Genomic DNA, 21657 nt, shown 5'->3' with positions numbered 1-21657 from the left:
TGCGCCCGTCCGCGCCTGCACCGTGCCCAGCACCCGGACCCCTGGCCCCCGCAGACACCAGCCCACCCGCCGGACCTACGACTCCACCGAACTCAACGCACACAACACCGGTCGGATCCCGGGATGCTACCGAGCCACCCCGAGACGCACCCATGGACCCTTCATCTGCCACTCCTGCAAGTTCACCTGCATCCGGACCTACACTGCACCAGCACCCACCAAACCGAGCACAAGCAGCAACCACCTGAAGTGCATCCTGCTCAACACCCGCTCCGTCCACAGACACGCCATCGAACTCTGGAACCTCCTCGACACCACATCTCCAGACGTCACCTTCCTCACAGAAACCTGGATGAACGCCTCCTCAGCGCCCGACATCGCCATCGCTATCCCGGACGGATACAAGATCACCCAGAGGGACCGCGGCAATCAGACCGGAGGAGGCATCGCCATCATCCACAGGAACACCATCCGCATCACGACCAACACTGACGACACCCTCACAACAGCCGAGCACCTGCACCAGATCCACACCGACCCCAAGACGACCCTCAGAGGCACCCTCATCTACAGACCCCCGGGACCACGCACACAATTCAGCGAAGACTTCGCCGACTTCATCAGCCCGCACGCCCTCCCCTCCGCTGACTACATCCTCCTCGGGGACCTCAACTTCCACCTGGAGAACAACAACGACCGCAACACCACCACCCTGCTGGACAACCTCGCCAACCTCGGTCTCAAGCAGCTGGTGACCACCCCCACCCACTACGCCGGACACACACTCGACCCCATCTTCTCATCCAGCAAGGACATCGCCTTCAGCCACGCCACCGGACTCCACTGGACGGACCACAGCTGCATCCACTTCAGCTTCAGAAAGAACACAATCCACCACCACCAGCAACAGGTTGCACGCAGAAGCTGGAACAAGATCACAGCCGACCAGCTCGCCACATCCCTGAGCCAGGACCCCCCCGCCAGCTCAGCAAACCCCAGCCAGGCCGCCAACAACCTCACGAAGTGGATCAGCAACTGCGCAGACAACCTCGCCCCTCTGAGGACCCCGCCTAGCAGACCCGGCAGCAAGAAAGCCCCATGGTTCACCGACGAACTCAAGACCTCCAAGAAGAACTGCCGAGCCCTCGAGAAAGCCTGGCGCAGAGACCCAACACCAGACAACATGACCACCCTCAAGCTCGCCATCCGAAAACACCACCAACTGATCCACACCACCAAGAAAACTTCATTCAGGGAACGACGGGACAACAACGCACACAACAGCAAGGAACTCTTCAACATCGTCAAAGAGCTCTCCAACCCCAACGCCGGAATCAACGACATCACCCCATCACAAGACCTCTGCAACTCCCTCGCCTCCTACTTCCACAACAAGATTGCAAACATACACAACAACTTCAGCAGCAAAACCAACGCACACTACGAACGCACCATCGACCCCCACCACCACCCTCCGCGCCTGGACCCCGATCTGCACCAAAGAAGACACCATCCGCACGATGAACTCCATCCACTCTGCAACTCCCTCGCCTCCTACTTCCACAACAAGATTGCAAACATACACAACAGCTTCAGCACACAACCGACGCACCCTACGAACGCATCATCGACCCCCACCACCACCCTCCGCGCCTGGACCCCGATCTGCACCAAAGAAGACACCATCCGCACGATGAACTCCATCCACTCTGGATCTCCAACCGACCCCTGCCCCCACCACGTCTTCAACAAGGCCGACGCTGTCATCGCACCCCACCTGCGGGACATCATCAACACCTCCTTCGACACCGCTACCTTCCCGGAGAGCTGGAAGCACGCCGAACTCAGCGCTCTACTGAAGAAACCATCAGCGGACCCCACCGAACTCAAAAACTACCGACCCATCTCGCTCCTCCCGTTCCCGGCCAAAGTCATCGAGAAGACCGTCAACAAGCAGCTGGCCGCCTTCCTCGAGACAAACAGATCCTTCGACTTCTCGCAATCTGGCTTCCGGGCCAACCACAGCACCGAGACCGCCCTCATCGCAGCCACCGATGACATCCGAGCCCTGCTCGACAACGGAGAAACAGCGGCCCTCATCCTCCTGGACCTCTCCGCGGCATTCGACACTGTCTGCCACCGCACCCTAGTGCAGCGCCTCAGCAACGTCGGAATCCAGGAGAAGGCACTAGAATGGACCATCTCCTTCCTCGCCGGAAGGACACAGAGAGTCCGCCTCCCCCCGTTCAGATCAGAAGCCACCAAAGTCATCTGCGGCGTACCACAAGGATCATCACTCAGCCCAACCCTCTTCAACGTCTACATGAGCCCCCTCGCAGCCATCGCACGCCAACATAACCTCAACTTCATCTCCTACGCCGACGACACCCAACTGATCCTCTCCCTCACCAACGACCCCGCCACCGCCAGAGCCAATCTACATGAAGGAATGAAAGACGTAGCCGAGTGGATGATGAACAGCCGCCTGAAACTGAACTCAGACAAGACGGAAGTCTTCATCCTCGGATCGTCACCCTCCGCCTGGGACGAATCCTGGTGGCCCCCCGCCCTGGGCAGCGCACCCAAACCAACAGACCACGCACGCAACCTGGGCTTCATCCTGGACTCCTCCCTCTCCATGACCAAACAAGTCAACGCCGTCTCCTCGTCATGCTTCAACATCCTGCGCATGCTACGTAAGATCTTCCGGTGGATCCCCACCGAGACCAGGAAGACGGTCACCCAGGCCCTCGTCACCAGCCGACTGGACTACGGCAATGCCCTCTACACCGGAACCACCGCCAAGCTCCAGAAGAGACTCCAGCGGATCCAGAACGCCTCAGCAAGACTCATCCTAGACATCCCCCGACACAGCCACATCTCCGGACACCTGAGAGACCTGCACTGGCTCCCGATCAACAAGAGAATCACCTTCCGTCTCCTCACCCACGCACACAAAGCCCTACACAACCAAGGTCCAAGATACCTCAACAGCCGCCTCAACTTCTACACTCCCACACGCCAGCTTCGATCGACCACCCACGCCCTCGCCGCCATCCCCCGCATCCGAAGAGCCACCACAGGAGGAAGATCCTTCTCCTACCTGGCCGCCAAGACTTGGAACTCCCTCCCTACCCACCTCCGCCTGACCCAAGACCATCTCGCCTTCAGGAAGCAGCTCAAGACCTGGCTGTTCGAGCAATAGCGGAGCCCTCCCCTCCCCAAGCGCCTTGAGACCCTCCGGGTGAGTAGTGCGCTATACAAATGCACTGATTGATTGATTGATTGATTGGAGGTCGCTCCTTCATCACGGCCAGAGTATGGAACGCATTTCCGCTCCACCTCAGGCAGACAACATCACTCCCCATCTTCACAAGAAACTTCAAAACCTGGCTCTTCGACAGACCCCCTCCGTGATGGACTGGACCCTGCACCTCTCCTCCTCCCCAGCGCCTTGAGACCCTTACGGGCGAGTTGTCATGCTTAAAAAACCAGTGAATGACTGATTGATTGATCCTAGCTACCCCTCCACCTCAACTAATGGAGAACATTCAGGGTCTGACACCAATGTTTCAACCATTGAGCTGGGTCTCATTGAGAATATCTCTGAGGCTTCTGGGCCTCTTGTCCTCCTGCTGGTGGCACATGCGGGCTCTGCAGTGGGACCTGAAGTCTCCGTGGACCCGACACCAAGGGAATCTGTCACATTCCAACTAGGCGTCAAAGGAGACTGAGAAAGGTCTGCAGTGGTGACTGTTCCACCATGATTGGACTAGTGGCAGACCCTCTCCCTACCCCACCATGAGCGGAAGCTCAACTCCACATCGACTTGCTGGGACTGCCAGTGTTTCACTTGCTGGTGTTGGGAGTGATTCACTTGGCATTGAAGGTATCCCTCCCAACCAAAGGGAATGGGTGTAGGCTCTCACGGGCAACACAACCACTCACCACCATGTGATACTGCAACAAGCAGGACGGCATGGGATCACAGGTTCTGTGCCAAGAGTCTCCACGTCTCTGAAAGTGGCTGAACACTCAGGGATATTCCTGATCTCAGAACATCTGGCTGGATCTTTAAACAACAGGGGGGACGAACGCCGCCAACATTGCCTAGTGGATCACGAATGGTGGCACGCCGTCTTCCATCAATGGAAAGAACCCTGGCTGAATCTGTGTGCCATCACTGAGCATGTGCAGTGTCAAAATCTTTGCACATTATTTTTCCTAAGGCGGTCCTCCATTAAAAAATGCCTTCCGCCAGCCTTGGGGTTTGTAGCTCCTGTACGCCTTTCCGTCCCTACCTCTCCTGCCCAGAGTGCTCAAGAAGATGAAGAGAGGCCGGGCCCAAGTTGTCCTAGTGGCCCCAAACTGGGAGAGGGGGTGTGAAACTCTGAACTTCTGACCATGAGCATATGTCTTCCGATTTGACTGCCGCTTCGAGAGAAACTGTTGCAACTGCAGAGCCGGGTCCTACACCCAAGCCTGCACAACCTACACCTGCATGTGTAGTAGTTGGTGTAATGTTGGCAGCCAGGCGTCCATCAACAAAATCTGTTTACGGACACATTGGTCATGTCCACAGAAGCGGTATTACTTCCCAAGGTAGTTATGTCCTTTCACATAAAGCAATCTATCACCTTCCCAGCTTTCTATGCACCGACTCAGCCACGCAAGGAGGAAGAATGGCTTCACTACCTTGACCCTAAAAGAGCACTTACCTTGCACGTCAAATAAACAATAGATTACCAACAGGACAACCAATGTTTAGTCGATTTCTCTGGGGCTAAATAAGGCAAAGTAGTGCAAAATCACACCATCTTTAAATGGACTGTGTCCTGTATCAGGATCTGCTACGGACTAAGAGGCATCCCCCAGAAGGTGTGCTTGCTCATTCCACAAGAGCGTAGCCTGCTCCCACCCTGCTGATGTGCGGTGTTCCTGACATGGACGTTTGCCAGGCTGCTACGTGGGCATCCCTACATGCGCTCACAAAGCATTACTGACAGGTTAGCTAGAGCCGGTGAGACTGGCATTTCACCTGATCTGTCCTGCAGGATTTCCTGGTCTGAGCCATTCGACAGACCCAGCACCAGAGAGGTGTCCTGCTTTGGTTATCTATTCACATGGTCAAGAATCTGCAGTTAGAAGTCTATCAGAACAAGTTGCTTAGCTTCGGTAATGCCTTTTCTGGTCGAGACTCTAACTAACAGCAGATTCCTCATCTACCCACTCTCCTCCCTGCTCTGTGGACTCATACAGTCTTTCATTAAGATGACAAATATAAAAGATCTGCAAACTGCACTGCGGTATTTCAGTGGCTCCGCTTCAGACAGCACGGATAGAGATCAGAAAGAAACTGCCGTCAGCACATGGGGAATGCTCGATTTCCAATCCAGAACCAACAGACTTGACATAGAACAATACGAGGAGATCTGTCGAAATGCGAGGAAATTGATATTAATGTTTCTGGATGCAGCCTGTTGCTTGGAGATAAGGCGAAGAATTTTCACATGGTGAAGAATTTTGGGTCGGATAGAATCTACCAGAAAAGGCGTTACCACAAGTAAGTAACTTGATCTTTAGGTCCAACGGTGACGTCATTAGCCTAACATTTCATGTCACCGTGTCACACATAGATTGGAGCGTGCGGCTGGCACCTATATCTGCAGGTTTCATTCAGCTGTTGGTGAGATGGAATCCTCTAGTTAGTCTGTGTATCTTTGAACGTTTGATCAAACTTCTAATTAGGTGGGATGTATGCTATATTCTTGATGCAGCCGTTCCTTGTTTCCTTATCAGTGTTTATGAATTGATTAATTAAAGTTAAAATTATTTTCAGGCATTGATGTTTTTATCTGTTATGCATGGAAATATTCATTCATTTCTGGATAAATCTTGATAGATTCATTCAGTCAAATACTGTCAACTCTTTAAACTTTTTAAAACTTTAACTATTTATCAACAGAGGAGGCTTGACATTTATGTCTAGAGTATACCTTGTCTGGGAGGTGGAAGGGACCTGATGCAACACTGTTTATCAGTCAGAGCTCAAAGAGGATGGCACAGAGACCCACAGCTGAAGGATGTCAGTGCTGATCCGTTTATCATCATTTAGTAATCCTCACTGATCGCAATTAGTGACTGGATCAGGCCCCCTCCTACCTTGTCCATATGGACCACGGACAGGGAGAGCTCAGCACACGTTTAAAAATCAAGTATTTGTGATGTAAAAAATAAAAGTAATGGAAACATGCAGCCATTACAAAGGAACGGTGGGGGCAATGCCATGCCCTATGTGACACCGTTAGTACTGCTAGCAAGAGTGCGTACATCTGCTAACACTGTGCCTTCTGGAAAAGGTCAGCTATACCTTGACTATCTCTCCTGCTGTCAAACTCAATCTATTCTACACCATCTCTAGCAGCACCTGTAGATGGCTGCTGGGTGAACAGCAGGCAATCTCTAATAAACCCAACCTATTCTACACCATTTCCAGCAGCACCTGTAGATGGGTGATGGGTGAACAACCTCTAATACCTATTCCACATCCTCCTCAGCAGCATCTTTAGAAGACTAGTGGGTGAACACCAGACACCTGTAGATGGCTGGTGGGTGAACAGCAGACACTCTCTTACCAATCCAACCTATTTTACTTCCTCTTCAGCAGCACCCGTGGAATAGTGGTGGGTGAATAGCAGACACTGTCTCTCAAAGCAAACCTATTTAACACCCTCGCCTGCTGCACCCGTAAGAGACTGAAGACTGATCAGCAGACACTTCCAAAAACCCAACCCATTCTATACCCTCCCAGCTGCATCTGAAGACGACCAGTGGCGAACAGCAGACACTCTCACAAACCCAACCTATTCTACACCCTCCCAGCTGCATCTGAAGACGACCAGTGGCGAACAGCAGACACTCTCACAAACCCAACCCATTCTACACCCTCCCAGCTGCATCTGAAGACGACCAGTGGCGAACAGCAGACACTCTCTCACAAACCCAACCCATTCTACACCCTCCCAGCTGCATCTGAAGACGACCAGTGGCGAACAGCAGACACTCTCTCACAAACCCAACCCATTCTACACCCTCCCAGCTGCATCTGAAAACGACCAGTGGCGAACAGCAGACACTCTCTCACAAACCCAACCCATTCTACACCCTCCCAGCTGCATCTGAAGACGACCAGTGGCGAACAGCAGACACTCTCTCACGAACCCAACCCATTCTACACCCTCCCAGCTGCATCTGAAAACGACCAGTGGCGAACAGCAGACACTCTCTCACAAACCCAACCCATTTTACACCCTCCCAGCTGCATCTGAAGACGACCAGTGGCGAACAGCAGACACTCTCTCACAAACCCAACCCATTCTACACCCTCCCAGCTGCATCTGAAGACGACCAGTGGCGAACAGCAGACACTCTCTCACAAACCCAACCCATTCTACACCCTCCCAGCTGCATCTGAAAACGACCAGTGGCGAACAGCAGACACTCTCTCACAAACCCAACCCATTCTACACCCTCCCAGCTGCATCTGAAGACGACCAGTGGCGAACAGCAGACACTCTCTCACAAACCCAACCCATTCTACACCCTCCCAGCTGCATCTGAAGACGACCAGTGGCGAACAGCAGACACTCTCTCACAAACCCAACCCATTCTACACCCTCCCAGCTGCATCTGAAGACGACCAGTGGCGAACAGCAGACACTCTCTCACAAACCCAACCCATTCTACACCCTCCCAGCTGCATCTGAAAACGACCAGTGGCGAACAGCAGACACTCTCTCACAAACCCAACCCATTCTACACCCTCCCAGCTGCATCTGAAGACGACCAGTGGCGAACAGCAGACACTCTCTCACAAACCCAACCCATTCTACACCCTCCCAGCTGCATCTGAAGACGACCAGTGGCGAACAGCAGACACTCTCACAAACCCAACCTATTCTACACCCTCCCAGCTGCATCTGAAGACGACCAGTGGCGAACAGCAGACACTCTCACAAACCCAACCTATTCTACACCCTCCCAGCTGCATCTGAAGACGACCAGTGGCGAACAGCAGACACTCTCACAAACCCAACCTATTCTACACCCTCCCAGCTGCATCTGAAGACGACCAGTGGCGAACAGCAGACACTCTCACAAACCCAACCTATTCTACACCCTCCCAGCTGCATCTGAAGACGACCAGTGGCGAACAGCAGACACTCTCTCACAAACCCAACCCATTCTACACCCTCCCAGCTGCATCTGAAAACGACCAGTGGCGAACAGCAGACACTCTCTCACAAACCCAACCCATTCTACACCCTCCCAGCTGCATCTGAAAACGACCAGTGGCGAACAGCAGACACTCTCTCACAAACCCAACCCATTCTACACCCTCCCAGCTGCATCTGAAGACGACCAGTGGCGAACAGCAGACACTCTCACAAACCCAACCCATTCTATACCCTCCCAGCTGCATCTGAAGACGACCAGTGGCGAACAGCAGACACTCTCTCACAAACCCAACCCATTCTACACCCTCCCAGCTGCATCTGAAAACGACCAGTGGCGAACAGCAGACACTCTCTCACAAACCCAACCCATTCTACACCCTCCCAGCTGCATCTGAAGACGACCAGTGGCGAACAGCAGACACTCTCTCACAAACCCAACCCATTCTACACCCTCCCAGCTGCATCTGAAGACGACCAGTGGCGAACAGCAGACACTCTCTCACAAACCCAACCCATTCTACACCCTCCCAGCTGCATCTGAAAACGACCAGTGGCGAACAGCAGACACTCTCTCACAAACCCAACCCATTCTACACCCTCCCAGCTGCATCTGAAGACGACCAGTGGCGAACAGCAGACACTCTCTCACAAACCCAACCCATTCTACACCCTCCCAGCTGCATCTGAAGACGACCAGTGGCGAACAGCAGACACTCTCTCACAAACCCAACCCATTCTACACCCTCCCAGCGGCATCTGAAGACGACCAGTGGCGAACAGCAGACACTCTCTCACAAACCCAACCCATTCTACACCCTCCCAGCTGCATCTGAAAACGACCAGTGGCGAACAGCAGACACTCTCTCACAAACCCAACCCATTCTACACCCTCCCAGCTGCATCTGAAGACGACCAGTGGCGAACAGCAGACACTCTCACAAACCCAACCTATTCTACACCCTCCCAGCTGCATCTGAAGACGACCAGTGGCGAACAGCAGACACTCTCACAAACCCAACCTATTCTACACCCTCCCAGCTGCATCTGAAGACGACCAGTGGCGAACAGCAGACACTCTCACAAACCCAACCTATTCTACACCCTCCCAGCTGCATCTGAAGACGACCAGTGGCGAACAGCAGACACTCTCACAAACCCAACCTATTCTACACCCTCCCAGCTGCATCTGAAGACGACCAGTGGCGAACAGCAGACACTCTCTCACAAACCCAACCCATTCTACACCCTCCCAGCTGCATCTGAAGACGACCAGTGGCGAACAGCAGACACTCTCACAAACCCAGCCTATTCTACACCCTCCCAGCTGCATCTGAAGACGACCAGTGGCGAACAGCAGACACTCTCTCACAAACCCAACCCATTCTACACCCTCCCAGCTGCATCTGAAGACGACCAGTGGCGAACAGCAGACACTCTCACAAACCCAACCTATTCTACACCCTCCCAGCTGCATCTGAAGACGACCAGTGGCGAACAGCAGACACTCTCTCACAAACCCAACCCATTCTACACCCTCCCAGCTGCATCTGAAGACGACCAGTGGCGAACAGCAGACACTCTCTCACAAACCCAACCCATTCTACACCCTCCCAGCTGCATCTGAAAACGACCAGTGGCGAACAGCAGACACTCTCTCACAAACCCAACCCATTCTACACCCTCCCAGCTGCATCTGAAGACGACCAGTGGCGAACAGCAGACACTCTCTCACAAACCCAACCCATTCTACACCCTCCCAGCTGCATCTGAAGACGACCAGTGGCGAACAGCAGACACTCTCACAAACCCAACCTATTCTACACCCTCCCAGCTGCATCTGAAGACGACCAGTGGCGAACAGCAGACACTCTCACAAACCCAACCTATTCTACACCCTCCCAGCTGCATCTGAAGACGACCAGTGGCGAACAGTAGACACTCTCACAAACCCAACCTATTCTACACCCTCCCAGCTGCATCTGAAGACGACCAGTGGCGAACAGCAGACACTCTCACAAACCCAACCTATTCTACACCCTCCCAGCTGCATCTGAAGACGACCAGTGGCGAACAGCAGACACTCTCTCACAAACCCAACCCATTCTACACCCTCCCAGCTGCATCTGAAGACGACCAGTGGCGAACAGCAGACACTCTCACAAACCCAACCTATTCTACACCCTCCCAGCTGCATCTGAAGACGACCAGTGGCGAACAGCAGACACTCTCTCACAAACCCAACCCATTCTACACCCTCCCAGCTGCATCTGAAGACGACCAGTGGCGAACAGCAGACACTCTCACAAACCCAACCTATTCTACACCCTCCCAGCTGCATCTGAAGACGACCAGTGGCGAACAGCAGACACTCTCACAAACCCAACCTATTCTACACCCTCCCAGCTGCATCTGAAGACGACCAGTGGCGAACAGCAGACACTCTCACAAACCCAACCTATTCTACACCCTCCCAGCTGCATCTGAAGACGACCAGTGGCGAACAGCAGACACTCTCTCACAAACCCAACCTATTCTACACCCTCCCAGCTGCATCTGAAGACGACCAGTGGCTAACAGCAGACACTCTCTCACAAACCCAACCTATTCTACACCCTCCCAGCTGCATCTGAAGACGACCAGTGGCTAACAGCAGACACTCTCTCACAAACCCAACCTATTCTACACCCTCCCAGCTGCATCTGAACACGACCAGTGGCGATCAGCAGACACTGTCTAACAAACCCAACCTATTCTACACCCTCCCCAGCAGCACCTGTCGAACACTAGAGGGTGAACATCAGCGGAGAAGGGGGAATTTCGGATCATTAAGAAGGAAGGAAATAAGAGTGTAGTCAGAGCCAACCACTGGAAAGTAATGAGCTGGCTTTTTTTAAAAAAGAGATTTTGCAAGCACAGCGCTAACGCAGTGCAACTGAAACCTAAAAAGGAGTTAAGTGAGATGTGTAAGGGATGGGGTAGTAAGAGGTGTGTTAAACAAAATTGAAGTATAGTGTGAGGGGAAGTATCAGATTTGCAAAGCAGAAATATGGCGTATTGTTGTTTAGTTTCCACTAATCAGTAGGAACTGTGCATTTTCAGACAACATAAACTTAGGATGGTGCCAGACTGATTCCATGCACCTCTGTAGTATATGTTGTCTCTTGGACCAGCTAGCTCGCAGTGCCAGTAGGCCCCTCTAAACCTGAACAGGGAGCAAACAGTTCTGGCAACCACTGAACAGGACAACTCTTTCCCTCATGAACCGCGGTGACAGACTTCAAACTTTACACTCAGTTACTCATGCTTTCTTGCGCTCAGAGAAGTATACAAAGAATACATGAAGGGGCATTTTCAATATTTATTGAACCGTAGTGATTCTTGTAAAGAAAATATGGGCTGCGATGATTAATAGCCAGAAACAGACACAAGTTATAACAAGTGTAAACACAGTGAATAAAACAAAGCGTTCCACCATTTTGTTGAGACAGGCAATATATACATACATATAAAAGATTATAACAATTAAGCGTACCCCACGATTCTAACCCCAACCTATGTATCTAGGGTGTGAATGTATAATCTGAAAATCCCAGTCTGGATGATCAAACCCCTTTACCTGGAGGGTAAGAGTGTATGAACCCGTCTTGCTCCAGAACTGAACACCCCTCACTGAGAAGTCATTCAGCTACCAGGTGACAGCTTCAGCATGGAGGGACCCCTCAAAGTCAGCAGACATGTCTCCTCTAATTATGTTAGGAAATGCAAGGCTATATATAGAAAGTGGCATCCTTGCTTTGGGCTGAGATTGTCATCGGGCAATCATTATTTGTGTTCTACAGATAGCTGTGTCGCCATATGGATGTCGTAATAAAACACATTTGTAATACCCACGCGAGAGGCTTGCACAAATGCCAAGGCAGTGTGATAGGATTCTCATGAAGTGTTCTGTGTCAGCAAGGTCGGTCGTTCTGAGAAACCAGTCCAAGCGTCACAAATGCAAAATGTGTGTCAAACGTTTATGTGGCAAACAGAAGACAACTTTAGGAAAAAGGATTGGTTACATGTGAGAATGGCACATATTGCTACTGAACCGAACTCTGGCACATGACAGTATGAGAGGTCATAAGGTTTGTGTAAAAAAAAAAAAAGAGTAAAGCGGGAGATAAATAGGTTTAGCGAGGAAAGGGAGCCAAAAACACCCTTAATAAGACCTTTTTTCATCAACCTGGTGAAACACATTATTTTCTTTTTGTATCAATGCATTTTTATTAAGTTGTCAAAATATACAAAAAGAGAGAAAATCATACAAACGAGTGAAAGACGACCCAAAGTGGGTATGATCTATTTACCTCAGTCCTTTGTCGTAACATAGCCAGGGTGATCCTTGAGGCGTATGCTTGATATCTGATGGAATAGCTGAACAATCTTTGGACAAGTTACAAGGTAGCCTAGAACCCCCAGAAAACATGGAGGACAGAAAAGACACAAAGAAGGAAGGAGAGAAGTAAGATGCAGATTCAAGTGAGAGGGGAAGGATAAGAACTAGGGGTGGAGAAGGGGAAGGTTTGTCAAGGCGTCCCGTTCCACTGGCGATGGAGGCAGCCTGGGGCATGACTGAAAACCATGAATGTAAGAGTCTGAGTTGTCCACCTCAGTAGTACATGATTGAAAACCATTTTTTTTAAAGCTTTATTTATTCCATCAATCACAGACCCGTGATGTTAAAAACAATATAGTAAAATCTCAACGACAATTCATAAGTCAAATACAATAAATAATAATGTACAATGAAATTCTTGAATGCTTTTGGGTTGAGCGTCTGTATCCGGATACCATAGAGAATATGGTAAAAAAAATATAGCTAATGGCGTATATATGTTAAGCAAGGTAAAAAGATAGACCGTAGTGACTTGTATAATGAGTAATTATAGTTGTTGCCAGTTGTCCGTGTCCATTTCTTCACCCAATGTTGTTTTGCAGTATCTTCAAATATTTAGCTCTAATCTGTTCTCCATATTTGTACAAATTTCTGGATAGCCCCTATTCTAAGGAAATATAGTTTTTCTCTCTCTTTTGTGCTTTTCATTTTGTGTACCCATTGTGAGAATTTGGGTGCATCCGGTGATTTCCAATTTTGTAAGATCAAGGCTCTAGCTATTAAAGAGTTACAACAAACAATTGATGGACGGAATGCTAACAATGCAGACATTCTCCCCCAGTCAAGAGATCTGGGTTAAATCCATCGTTCTTTTGCCCACTACACCACCCCAGTTTAGACATGGCCATATGCAAATCAGTCTTGACCCTGTGCCTCATGGGAACAGTCCAGCCCGAACTGCCAAGCCATGTCTTTTCTGGACTGGAATCAAGCATCCTAGGACCGGTTTCTGGCTATCAGCCGTCATCAGCCAGGATAGCTTGACTCCAGTGGCGTAGTGAGCACGGGTCCCACGTCTGGGAATACCCATCCCACTTAGGGCGAAAAGCGTTGAGCAGAAGGGAGCTGTCTATTTTCATTTTGTCAATAAGAATACAATAATACAGGCAGAAAAAGGATTAAATGTGAGGCCAGTGAGGGTGGAGACCAGAGCCTAAAAAACTCCCCTGGGGAGTGTATGCGCCAAACAGTCCACTGAAAGAGCCGAGGGCATGCAGAAAAATAGGCCACACTCCTCTGGTGATGCTGCGTTGGCAGGAAAATTAATGAAGGTGAAAGAAGGAAGAGGAAGCAAAGCGTGGTCATCTGAATCAACCGCTTGTAGCCTGGAACCATAGAAAGCATGAAACTGAGGAACGGCACCAAAAAAAACAACACGTGCGGGGAAATGAAGGGAAACGGAGAGTTCAAGGCGCTCAACGGTATGGCACAGCACTAACGATTCAAGTGATAAAACGAGCATGCACATCAGAAATATTATAGTGTTATAAATATAATGATCATAATATTAAGGAAGGTACTTATCTTGATTGCGAGCAGCACGTAACAGAGAGCCGTTTGCAGTCAAGCGTGGTATTATACATATTACTGTAATACTATTGGCTATTGTGATGATTACGTTTTTTATTCCCATTGGTTAGCCTGGTGCTAAGCCTCTTGGGATTTGTAGTTTCAATGTTCTTGACTGCTGCTATATTAATAAAAGCAAGATAATATAGAATCATAATAGCCTCCGATCTTGACATAAAATTGTCACACGTGCCAATAGTAATGATGGAATACCAAAGGGGATGATGGACGGAGCGTTTGAGCAAATCAAACACTCACCCCCAGTCAACTGATCTGGGTTTAATCCATCATCATTCTTTAGCTCGCTCCACCACCCCAGTTCAGACATGGCCATATGCAAATCAGTCTGACCCTGTGCCTCATGGGAACAGTCCAGCCCGAACTGCCAAGCCATGTCTTCCCTGGACCGGAAACAAGCATCCTGTGACCGGTTTCAGGTTCATAACCCTCATCAGCCGGGCTATCTTGAATTCAGTGGCAAGGTGAGCAAGGGACCCACGTCTGGGCATACCCTGCCAACTTAGGGCGAACAAAGCGATACCAAAGGGGATGATGGACGGAGCGTTTGAGCAAATCAAACACTCACCCCCAGTCAACTGATCTGGGTTTAATCCATCATCATTCTTTAGCTCACTCCACCACCCCAGTTCAGACATGGCCATATGCCAATCATTCTGACCCTGTGCCTCATGGGAACAGTCCAGCCCGAACTGCCAAGCCATGTCTTCCCTGGACCGGAAACAAGCATCCTGGGACCGGTTTCGGGTTCATAACCCTCATCAGCCAGGCTATCTTGAATCCAGTGGCAAGGTGAGCAAGTGCCCCACGTATGGGCATACCCTGCCAACTTAGGGCAAACAAAGCGATACCAAAGGGGATGATGGACGGAGCGTTTGAGCAAATCAAACACTCACCCCCAGTCAACTGATCTGGGTTTAATCCATCATCATTCTTTAGCTCACTCCGCCACCCCAGTTTAGACATGGCCATATGCCAATCAGTCTGACCCTGTGCCTCATGGGAACAGTCCAGCCCGAACTGCCAAGCCATCTCTTCCCTGGACCGGAAACAAGCATCCTGGGACCGGTTTCAGGTTCATAACCCTCATCAGCCGGGCTATCTTGAATCCAGTGGCAAGGTGAGCAAGGGACCCACGTCTGGGCATACCCTGCCAACTTAGGGCGAACAAAGCAAAACCAAAGGGGATGATGGACGGAGTATTGAACATTGCAAGCACTCACCCCCAGTCAACTGATCTGGGTTTAATCTATCATCATTCTTTAGCTCACTCCGCCACCCCAGTTCATAACATAACATAACATGTGTAGTTGTAAAGCGCACGTTCACCCAGAGGTCTCTTGGCGGTGAATAACAGATGTTCACTGTTACCCAAATCAATGGTACTCATTTTATAGACCTCAGATGGATGAAAGGCTGAGTGGACCCACTGGGATTTGAACCTGTGACCATGAGATCGAACACAGGCCCCTGCAATGGACGCATTAGTCCACTGAGCCACCAGACCCGGATGGTTCAGGCATGGCCATATGCAAATCAGTCTGACCCTGTGCCTCATGGGAACAGTCCAGCCCGAACTGCCAAGCCATGTCTTCCCTGGACCGGAAACAAGCATCCTGGGACCGGTTTCAGGTTCATAACCCTCATCAGCTGGGCTATCTTGAACCCAGTGGCAAGGTGAGCAAGGGAGCCACGTCTGGGCATACCCTGCCAACTTAGGGCGAACAAAGCGATACCAAAGGGGATGATAGACGGAGCGTTTGAGCAAATCAAACACTCACCCCCAGTCAACTGATCTGGGTTTAATCCATCATCATTCTTTAGCTCACTCCACCACCCCAGTTCAGACATGGCCATATGCCAATCAGTCTGACCCTGTGCCTCATGGGAACAGTCCAGCCCGAACTGCCAAGCCATGTCCTCCCTGGACCAGAAACAATCATCCTGGGACCGGTTTCGGGTTCATAACCCTCATCAGCCACGCTATCTTGAATCCAGTGGCAAGGTGAGCAAGGGACCCACGTCTGGAATTGGTATGCCCAGACGTGGGTCCCTTGGGAGGTATTCAAGCCATCAGATCAGGTTTTGATAAATGGGACCTGTTAGGTCTCTCTAAAGTGGTGGCCCTTTGGATCCAGGGTGGGGTGGTCCCTTTTTATGGTCTACAGAGGGATTAAGAACTGGCGACCTCGGAAACCTCCAGTATCTTAGATACGTTACGCTCCCCAAGCAGCGATTCCCTGAGGGGCTGACCTCTCCCACCCTTGAGGACAGGTTGCTTGATGAACACATGAGCTGCAAAGCAATCTCCCGTATGTACAAGAACTGATTAACAATTTACTGGAACCCTCCTCCGACTGAGAGAACACTGGGATCATGACCTGGATGGTCTAGCCCTGGCCGGCCCTAGGGAGGTGGCTGTCTGAGCAGGGTTCTGTCTGGTACAGTTTAAGGTACTCTATAGATCTTGGCTCTCTTGCAACACGATGACCAAGGTAAGCAGGATACATGATCCTGCCTGTTGTAGGAAATCTGGCCAGGAAGTGACCTTTTGACACATAATCTTGAGTTGTCCTTCTGTTTAGACTTTCTTGAACGCAGTGGTGGCGTGTATGAATGACGTATGTTTGTGATATGCCGATCTCTGCCAAGTGGTGCTTTCTTAATGCATGGGATGCAACAGACCAAAACTGAATGGAACATGTCTCGATGACCTTGGCATGACAATTGCCAAACGCAACATATATCGCTTATTGGGGGGGCTACGTCCTCACCACTCCTGAAAGACTCAAAAAGGGAGTGTTGCATGGTGGCCGAGAAAGCTGTTCTCAAAAGCAGTGGCTGCCCCAGAAAATGGGGCAGGGTTTGGTGCAAATGGAATATCGACAGAGGCAGTCTCTATGTCAACCCCATTGCAGTTACTGCAGAAGCTGCCACTCGCTGATGTGGCCCCACCGGTACCTGTGGGGCATAGGGTGAACTGGGTGTTGGAGAGTGTAACCATTAAGCCTATAATTATTGATTGTTACTCTTTCAATTATACACATGATCACCTGTGGTGTAGTTCTCTCTTTGCTGTTGCCGTTGGCTCCTGCTCTGGCACGAAACTGGACAAAGGACAGGAGGGTATCCTCCCCCTTGTCCAGCCCCTCCTTAGGGAGGGAATCCTGAATTGTCCCAACCCTTTCCTTAGGGAATGTAAGGGCTTACCTGTGGGTGGGTCCCTAGATTTGTTGTGGGACAAGATTCATTTCAGACACCACTTCTTCAACCGTCTGGGCACTCTGGACTTTGCTGGTCTTCGCTCTGGGCATCAAGGCAGCAACCGGGAAGACTCCTGCTGCTCCTGATCTCCTAGCCCTGCTTGTCTGCTGCAACGTCCGTGCCTGTGCACCATACAGGAATCTTCCAAGGCCTGTGTCATCCAAGACACCTGAAGGAATCTTCCTTGAAGGAAAGGAGTCGCTTCCCTGCATCTGCAGGCACTGCAACTAAGCTGACCGGTCTACTGATCCTGGGCTCCCATGGACTCCAAAAGGCTCAGCAACACAGGTGGTGGTTCTTCTCATTACTCAAAGCCTACCCTGGCCTCTCACCAAGTTTGAGGCCAGTATCCCTAGTCGGAGCCACAGGAACCGAACCCTGTGCACCACGTCGACTTGCAGTTGCAAAGGCTTGTTGGCTTCCTTCCACAAAGATCTTCGGGCTCCAAGGAGCCCCAACCTCAAGCATCTCCAGTGACCAATATCTTCATCCTCACCGCATCAATTGCATCGTGGGCCTGCATCTTTGGTGAGCTGCTCGAGGTCGTCTCGCGACCCCATTACCTCCAGGCCTGCGGGTCCTCTTGAGGCTCTTCTTTGATTTGAGCAGGCTCCCCTGATTGCTCGGGCATGCTCTGACCCCCCTGCTTGTGGTGAGTCTCCTGAACCTTGCTGGTCCCTACACTGAGCCTTCTTCAACTACCTCGTTGGTTGCAGTTGCCAGGGCCTGATGGTGCTCCCGCCGGACACCAACCCCTCAGCACTCAACATCCTACGTGGGACAGCTCGTGAATGGCTCCTGGTCTTTCACAGTGTACCTGGTCCTCACAACTGCAGTTTCAAGGTCATCATCAGCTCTCCTGCAACACTCGACATCGGTGGGCATTCATCTTCCGTGCCTCGTGGTCACTCCTGAGTGGCATAGACTCTGTCCCCTCTGCTTGCATGTTCTTCATATCTTGAATCCACCTTTGGGTTCCACCAGACTTCTCCAGCAGCGGCATCTTCCTGAAGTCCTCCATTGGGTTTGACAGTGATTTCCAACGCCACTTCACACGTATGCACCCGGCTTCCCTAGTGCAGGTATCCTGGTTCCTAAGGTATCCACGGGTGGGGTGGCTCTCCAACCTGTCTTCCACAGGGTTTCTTCAGGGTTCACTGGGAAGGGTCATTCATCTTTCGAATTGCAACCGCGACTTACCCATTGACTTGCATTGATCCTGCGGTTGTGTTCCCACTCTAGACACAGCCTCTGTGGGGTTCCTGGTTACTTATCTTTGGTTGTTCCTTAGGTCCCTGGCACTTCTATGTCTTCTGGGTACAGCCTTGACTTGAGTCGTGGTTCACATACCACTATTTTAGTATATGGTTTGGTCTCCCCCGGTGACCACAGTGTATTACATGCTGCTTACCTGTTTTTATTGGAAAGTATTGTGTACATTGTGCATATCTCCGGGTAAGAGATATCTGTATGTGTTAGTGAGTGTCTTATGATAAATACATATTTTTATAAATAAACTGTGTGGTTCTTCACTTAATCTATACCTTTAAGATTACGTTCTGGTAAAACAAACTGCTTTTCACTCCTTCTGGACTAAGTATGAAGGCTGATCTCCACAGCTACTACTTGGAGAGCTTTCTAAGGTTGTCTAAGACCACTAAAATCAACAAAAGAGTTGTCTGGATTAGTGCAGGCTGCTTCACTTAACTAAATGTGCACCATATACTAAGCCAGTTTCTCACATTGGGGTCCTGATTAGCAGGCTCCCAGTCAGACTAGTCAGAAAAACAGTAGAACACCAGCAAGATGGGGGGAGTGGGGGGGGGGGGGGGGGAGGTAACCATGAAAGCAGATCTACTTTCCTACAGCGTGTACTTTACCCAAAGGTATTGGAGTGCTTTACATGAGCACCAGTTACATTACTCAAGGACAGGTTTGTTTAATAAGGCGTGATTGAGCGATCTGCCCAGAATCACAGGCCATAGTGCAACATCCTGTCCTTACTGCACTATGAAAAAATCTGTCCACCTCTGCACCAGCTCCGCACCACCTCTGCACCGCCTCTGCATCATCTCCACACTGCCTCCGCACCACCTCTGCACCGCCTCTACATCATCTCCACACTGCCTCCGCACCACCTCTGCACCGCCTCTACATCATCTCCACACTGCCTCTGCATGACCTCCGCACCACCTCTGCACCGCCTCTACATCATCTCCACACTGCCTCTGCACCGCCTCCGCACCACCTCTGCACTGCCTCTCCATCATCTCCACACTGCCTCCGCACCACCTCTGCACCACCTCTGCACCGCCTCCGCACTGCCTCCGCACCACCTCTGCACCGCCTCTGCACCACCTCCGCACCACCTCTGCAACGCCTCTGCATCATCTCCACACTGCCTCCGCACCACCTCTGCACCGCCTCTACATCATCTCCACACTGCCTCCGCACCACCTCTGCACCGCCTCTACATCATCTCCACACTGCCTCTGCACGACCTCCGCACCACCTCTGCACCGCCTCTACATCATCTCTACACTGCCTCAGCATCGCCTCCGCACCACCTCTGCACCGCCTCTACATCATCTCCACACTGCCTCCGCACCACCTCTGCACCACCTCTGCACCACCTCTGCACTGCCTCCGCACCACCTCTGCACCGCCTCTGCATCATCTCCACACTGGCTCCGCACCACCTCTGCACCGCCTCTGCATCATCTCCACACTGCCTCCGCACCACCTCTGCACCGTCTCTACATCATCTCCACACTGCCTCTGCACCGCCTCTGCATCATCTCCACACTGCCTCTGCACCGCCTCCGCACCACCTCTGCACTGCCTCTACATCATCTCCACACTGCCTCCGCACCACCTCTGCACCGCCTCTACATCATCTCCACACTGCCTCTGCACCACCTCCGCACCGCCTCTGCACTGCCTCTGCACCACCTCCGCACTGCCTCCGCACCACCTCTGCACCACCTCTGCACCACCTCCGCACCACCTCTGCACTGCCTCTACATCATCTCCACACTGCCTCCGCACCACCTCCGCACTGCCTCTGCATCATCTCCACACTGCCTCTGCACCGCCTCAGCACCACCTCTGCACCGCCTCTACATCATCTCCACACTGCCTCTGCACCACCTATGCACCGCCTCTGCACCACCCCATCATTCCGCACCGCCTCTGCTCCGCACCGCCTCCCCGGGGTGATGGGCCAACATTCAGACTTCAGGTCCGAGGACTGGGTGAAGGGAGAAATCTAGAGCTCAACTGAAGACTCATGGGAAGCTTCAGCTGCACACGCCATGGGCTGGGGGCCTCCTTAACCCCTTCATGTGTCCTGTCCAAATCTCGGATGTTACTTATGAATCTCCATTCTCCACGACAGGGGTGACTCGGGTTGATTAATTAACTAATTCCAGCTCCCAAAACAAGAATGACCTGACTGTATGAAGGTGTTTACTCATTACAACTGTTCCTGCAGACGGCATGGTTGAAGGACAGTTCCGGGGTGGCATTAGATGGAGAAGGGCCTTGAGTGGGGCTCCCTCACTGACACACTTAGGAAACTATAACAGCAGCAATGACTGAGTCCTCATGGGGTGATGCAGCAAGGGAAGCTGTTAGAATTCATGTTTCAAGATGTCAACCCCTCCTCTCTTTCCTCCCTGAAGCTCTCTCTTGCATCCCCATACCTCTCCCTGAACCATGGCTAGGATCAGTGTTCTCACCGCCCATAGGCTCCCAGATTTGCCAACCGACCTTTTGCAATTTGTTAGAATCCGGGGTCTCTGGTTGGCGCAGGTATGCACTTGCGACAAGCAGGGACCCTTTCCTCTAAGTCAGGGCAAAGGATCACCTCTTTAAAAATAACCCCTGCTCACCCTCTAGGTAACGTGGCGCGAGCAGTCAGGCTAAATTTCCAGAGGGCATAAGGTTAAGCGTTCAAGTTGTCCCACACAATAATCACCTCCCCACCACACAAAGACATAAGGCTGTATTTATAGTAAAATATATTTCTTTATATAAAAGGTTTTCTTTCAGGCAGGTTGCATAAATACAGTTCTCTTGGGGAAATAATCCAGTTACTCTTTAAATGCTCAAAGGTAGTCCACAGGTCTT

General features: G+C 51.2%; 1 protein-coding gene across 1 annotated transcript in view; it reads left to right on the top strand.

The window, feature by feature from the left end:
• The window catches only part of LOC146839104 (uncharacterized), a 305124-nt gene that overhangs the window by 42613 nt on the left and 240854 nt on the right, over nucleotides 1-21657 (top strand). The gene's annotated exons all lie outside the window — the stretch shown is intronic.

Source organism: Triturus cristatus, chromosome 4_2, assembly GCF_964204655.1.
Source record: "Triturus cristatus chromosome 4_2, aTriCri1.1, whole genome shotgun sequence".
In the NCBI taxonomy this organism is placed as follows: Eukaryota; Metazoa; Chordata; class Amphibia; order Caudata; family Salamandridae; genus Triturus; species Triturus cristatus.
The sequence above is the reverse complement of the archived record's forward strand: the minus strand, read 5'-3'. Positions and strand labels throughout refer to the sequence as shown.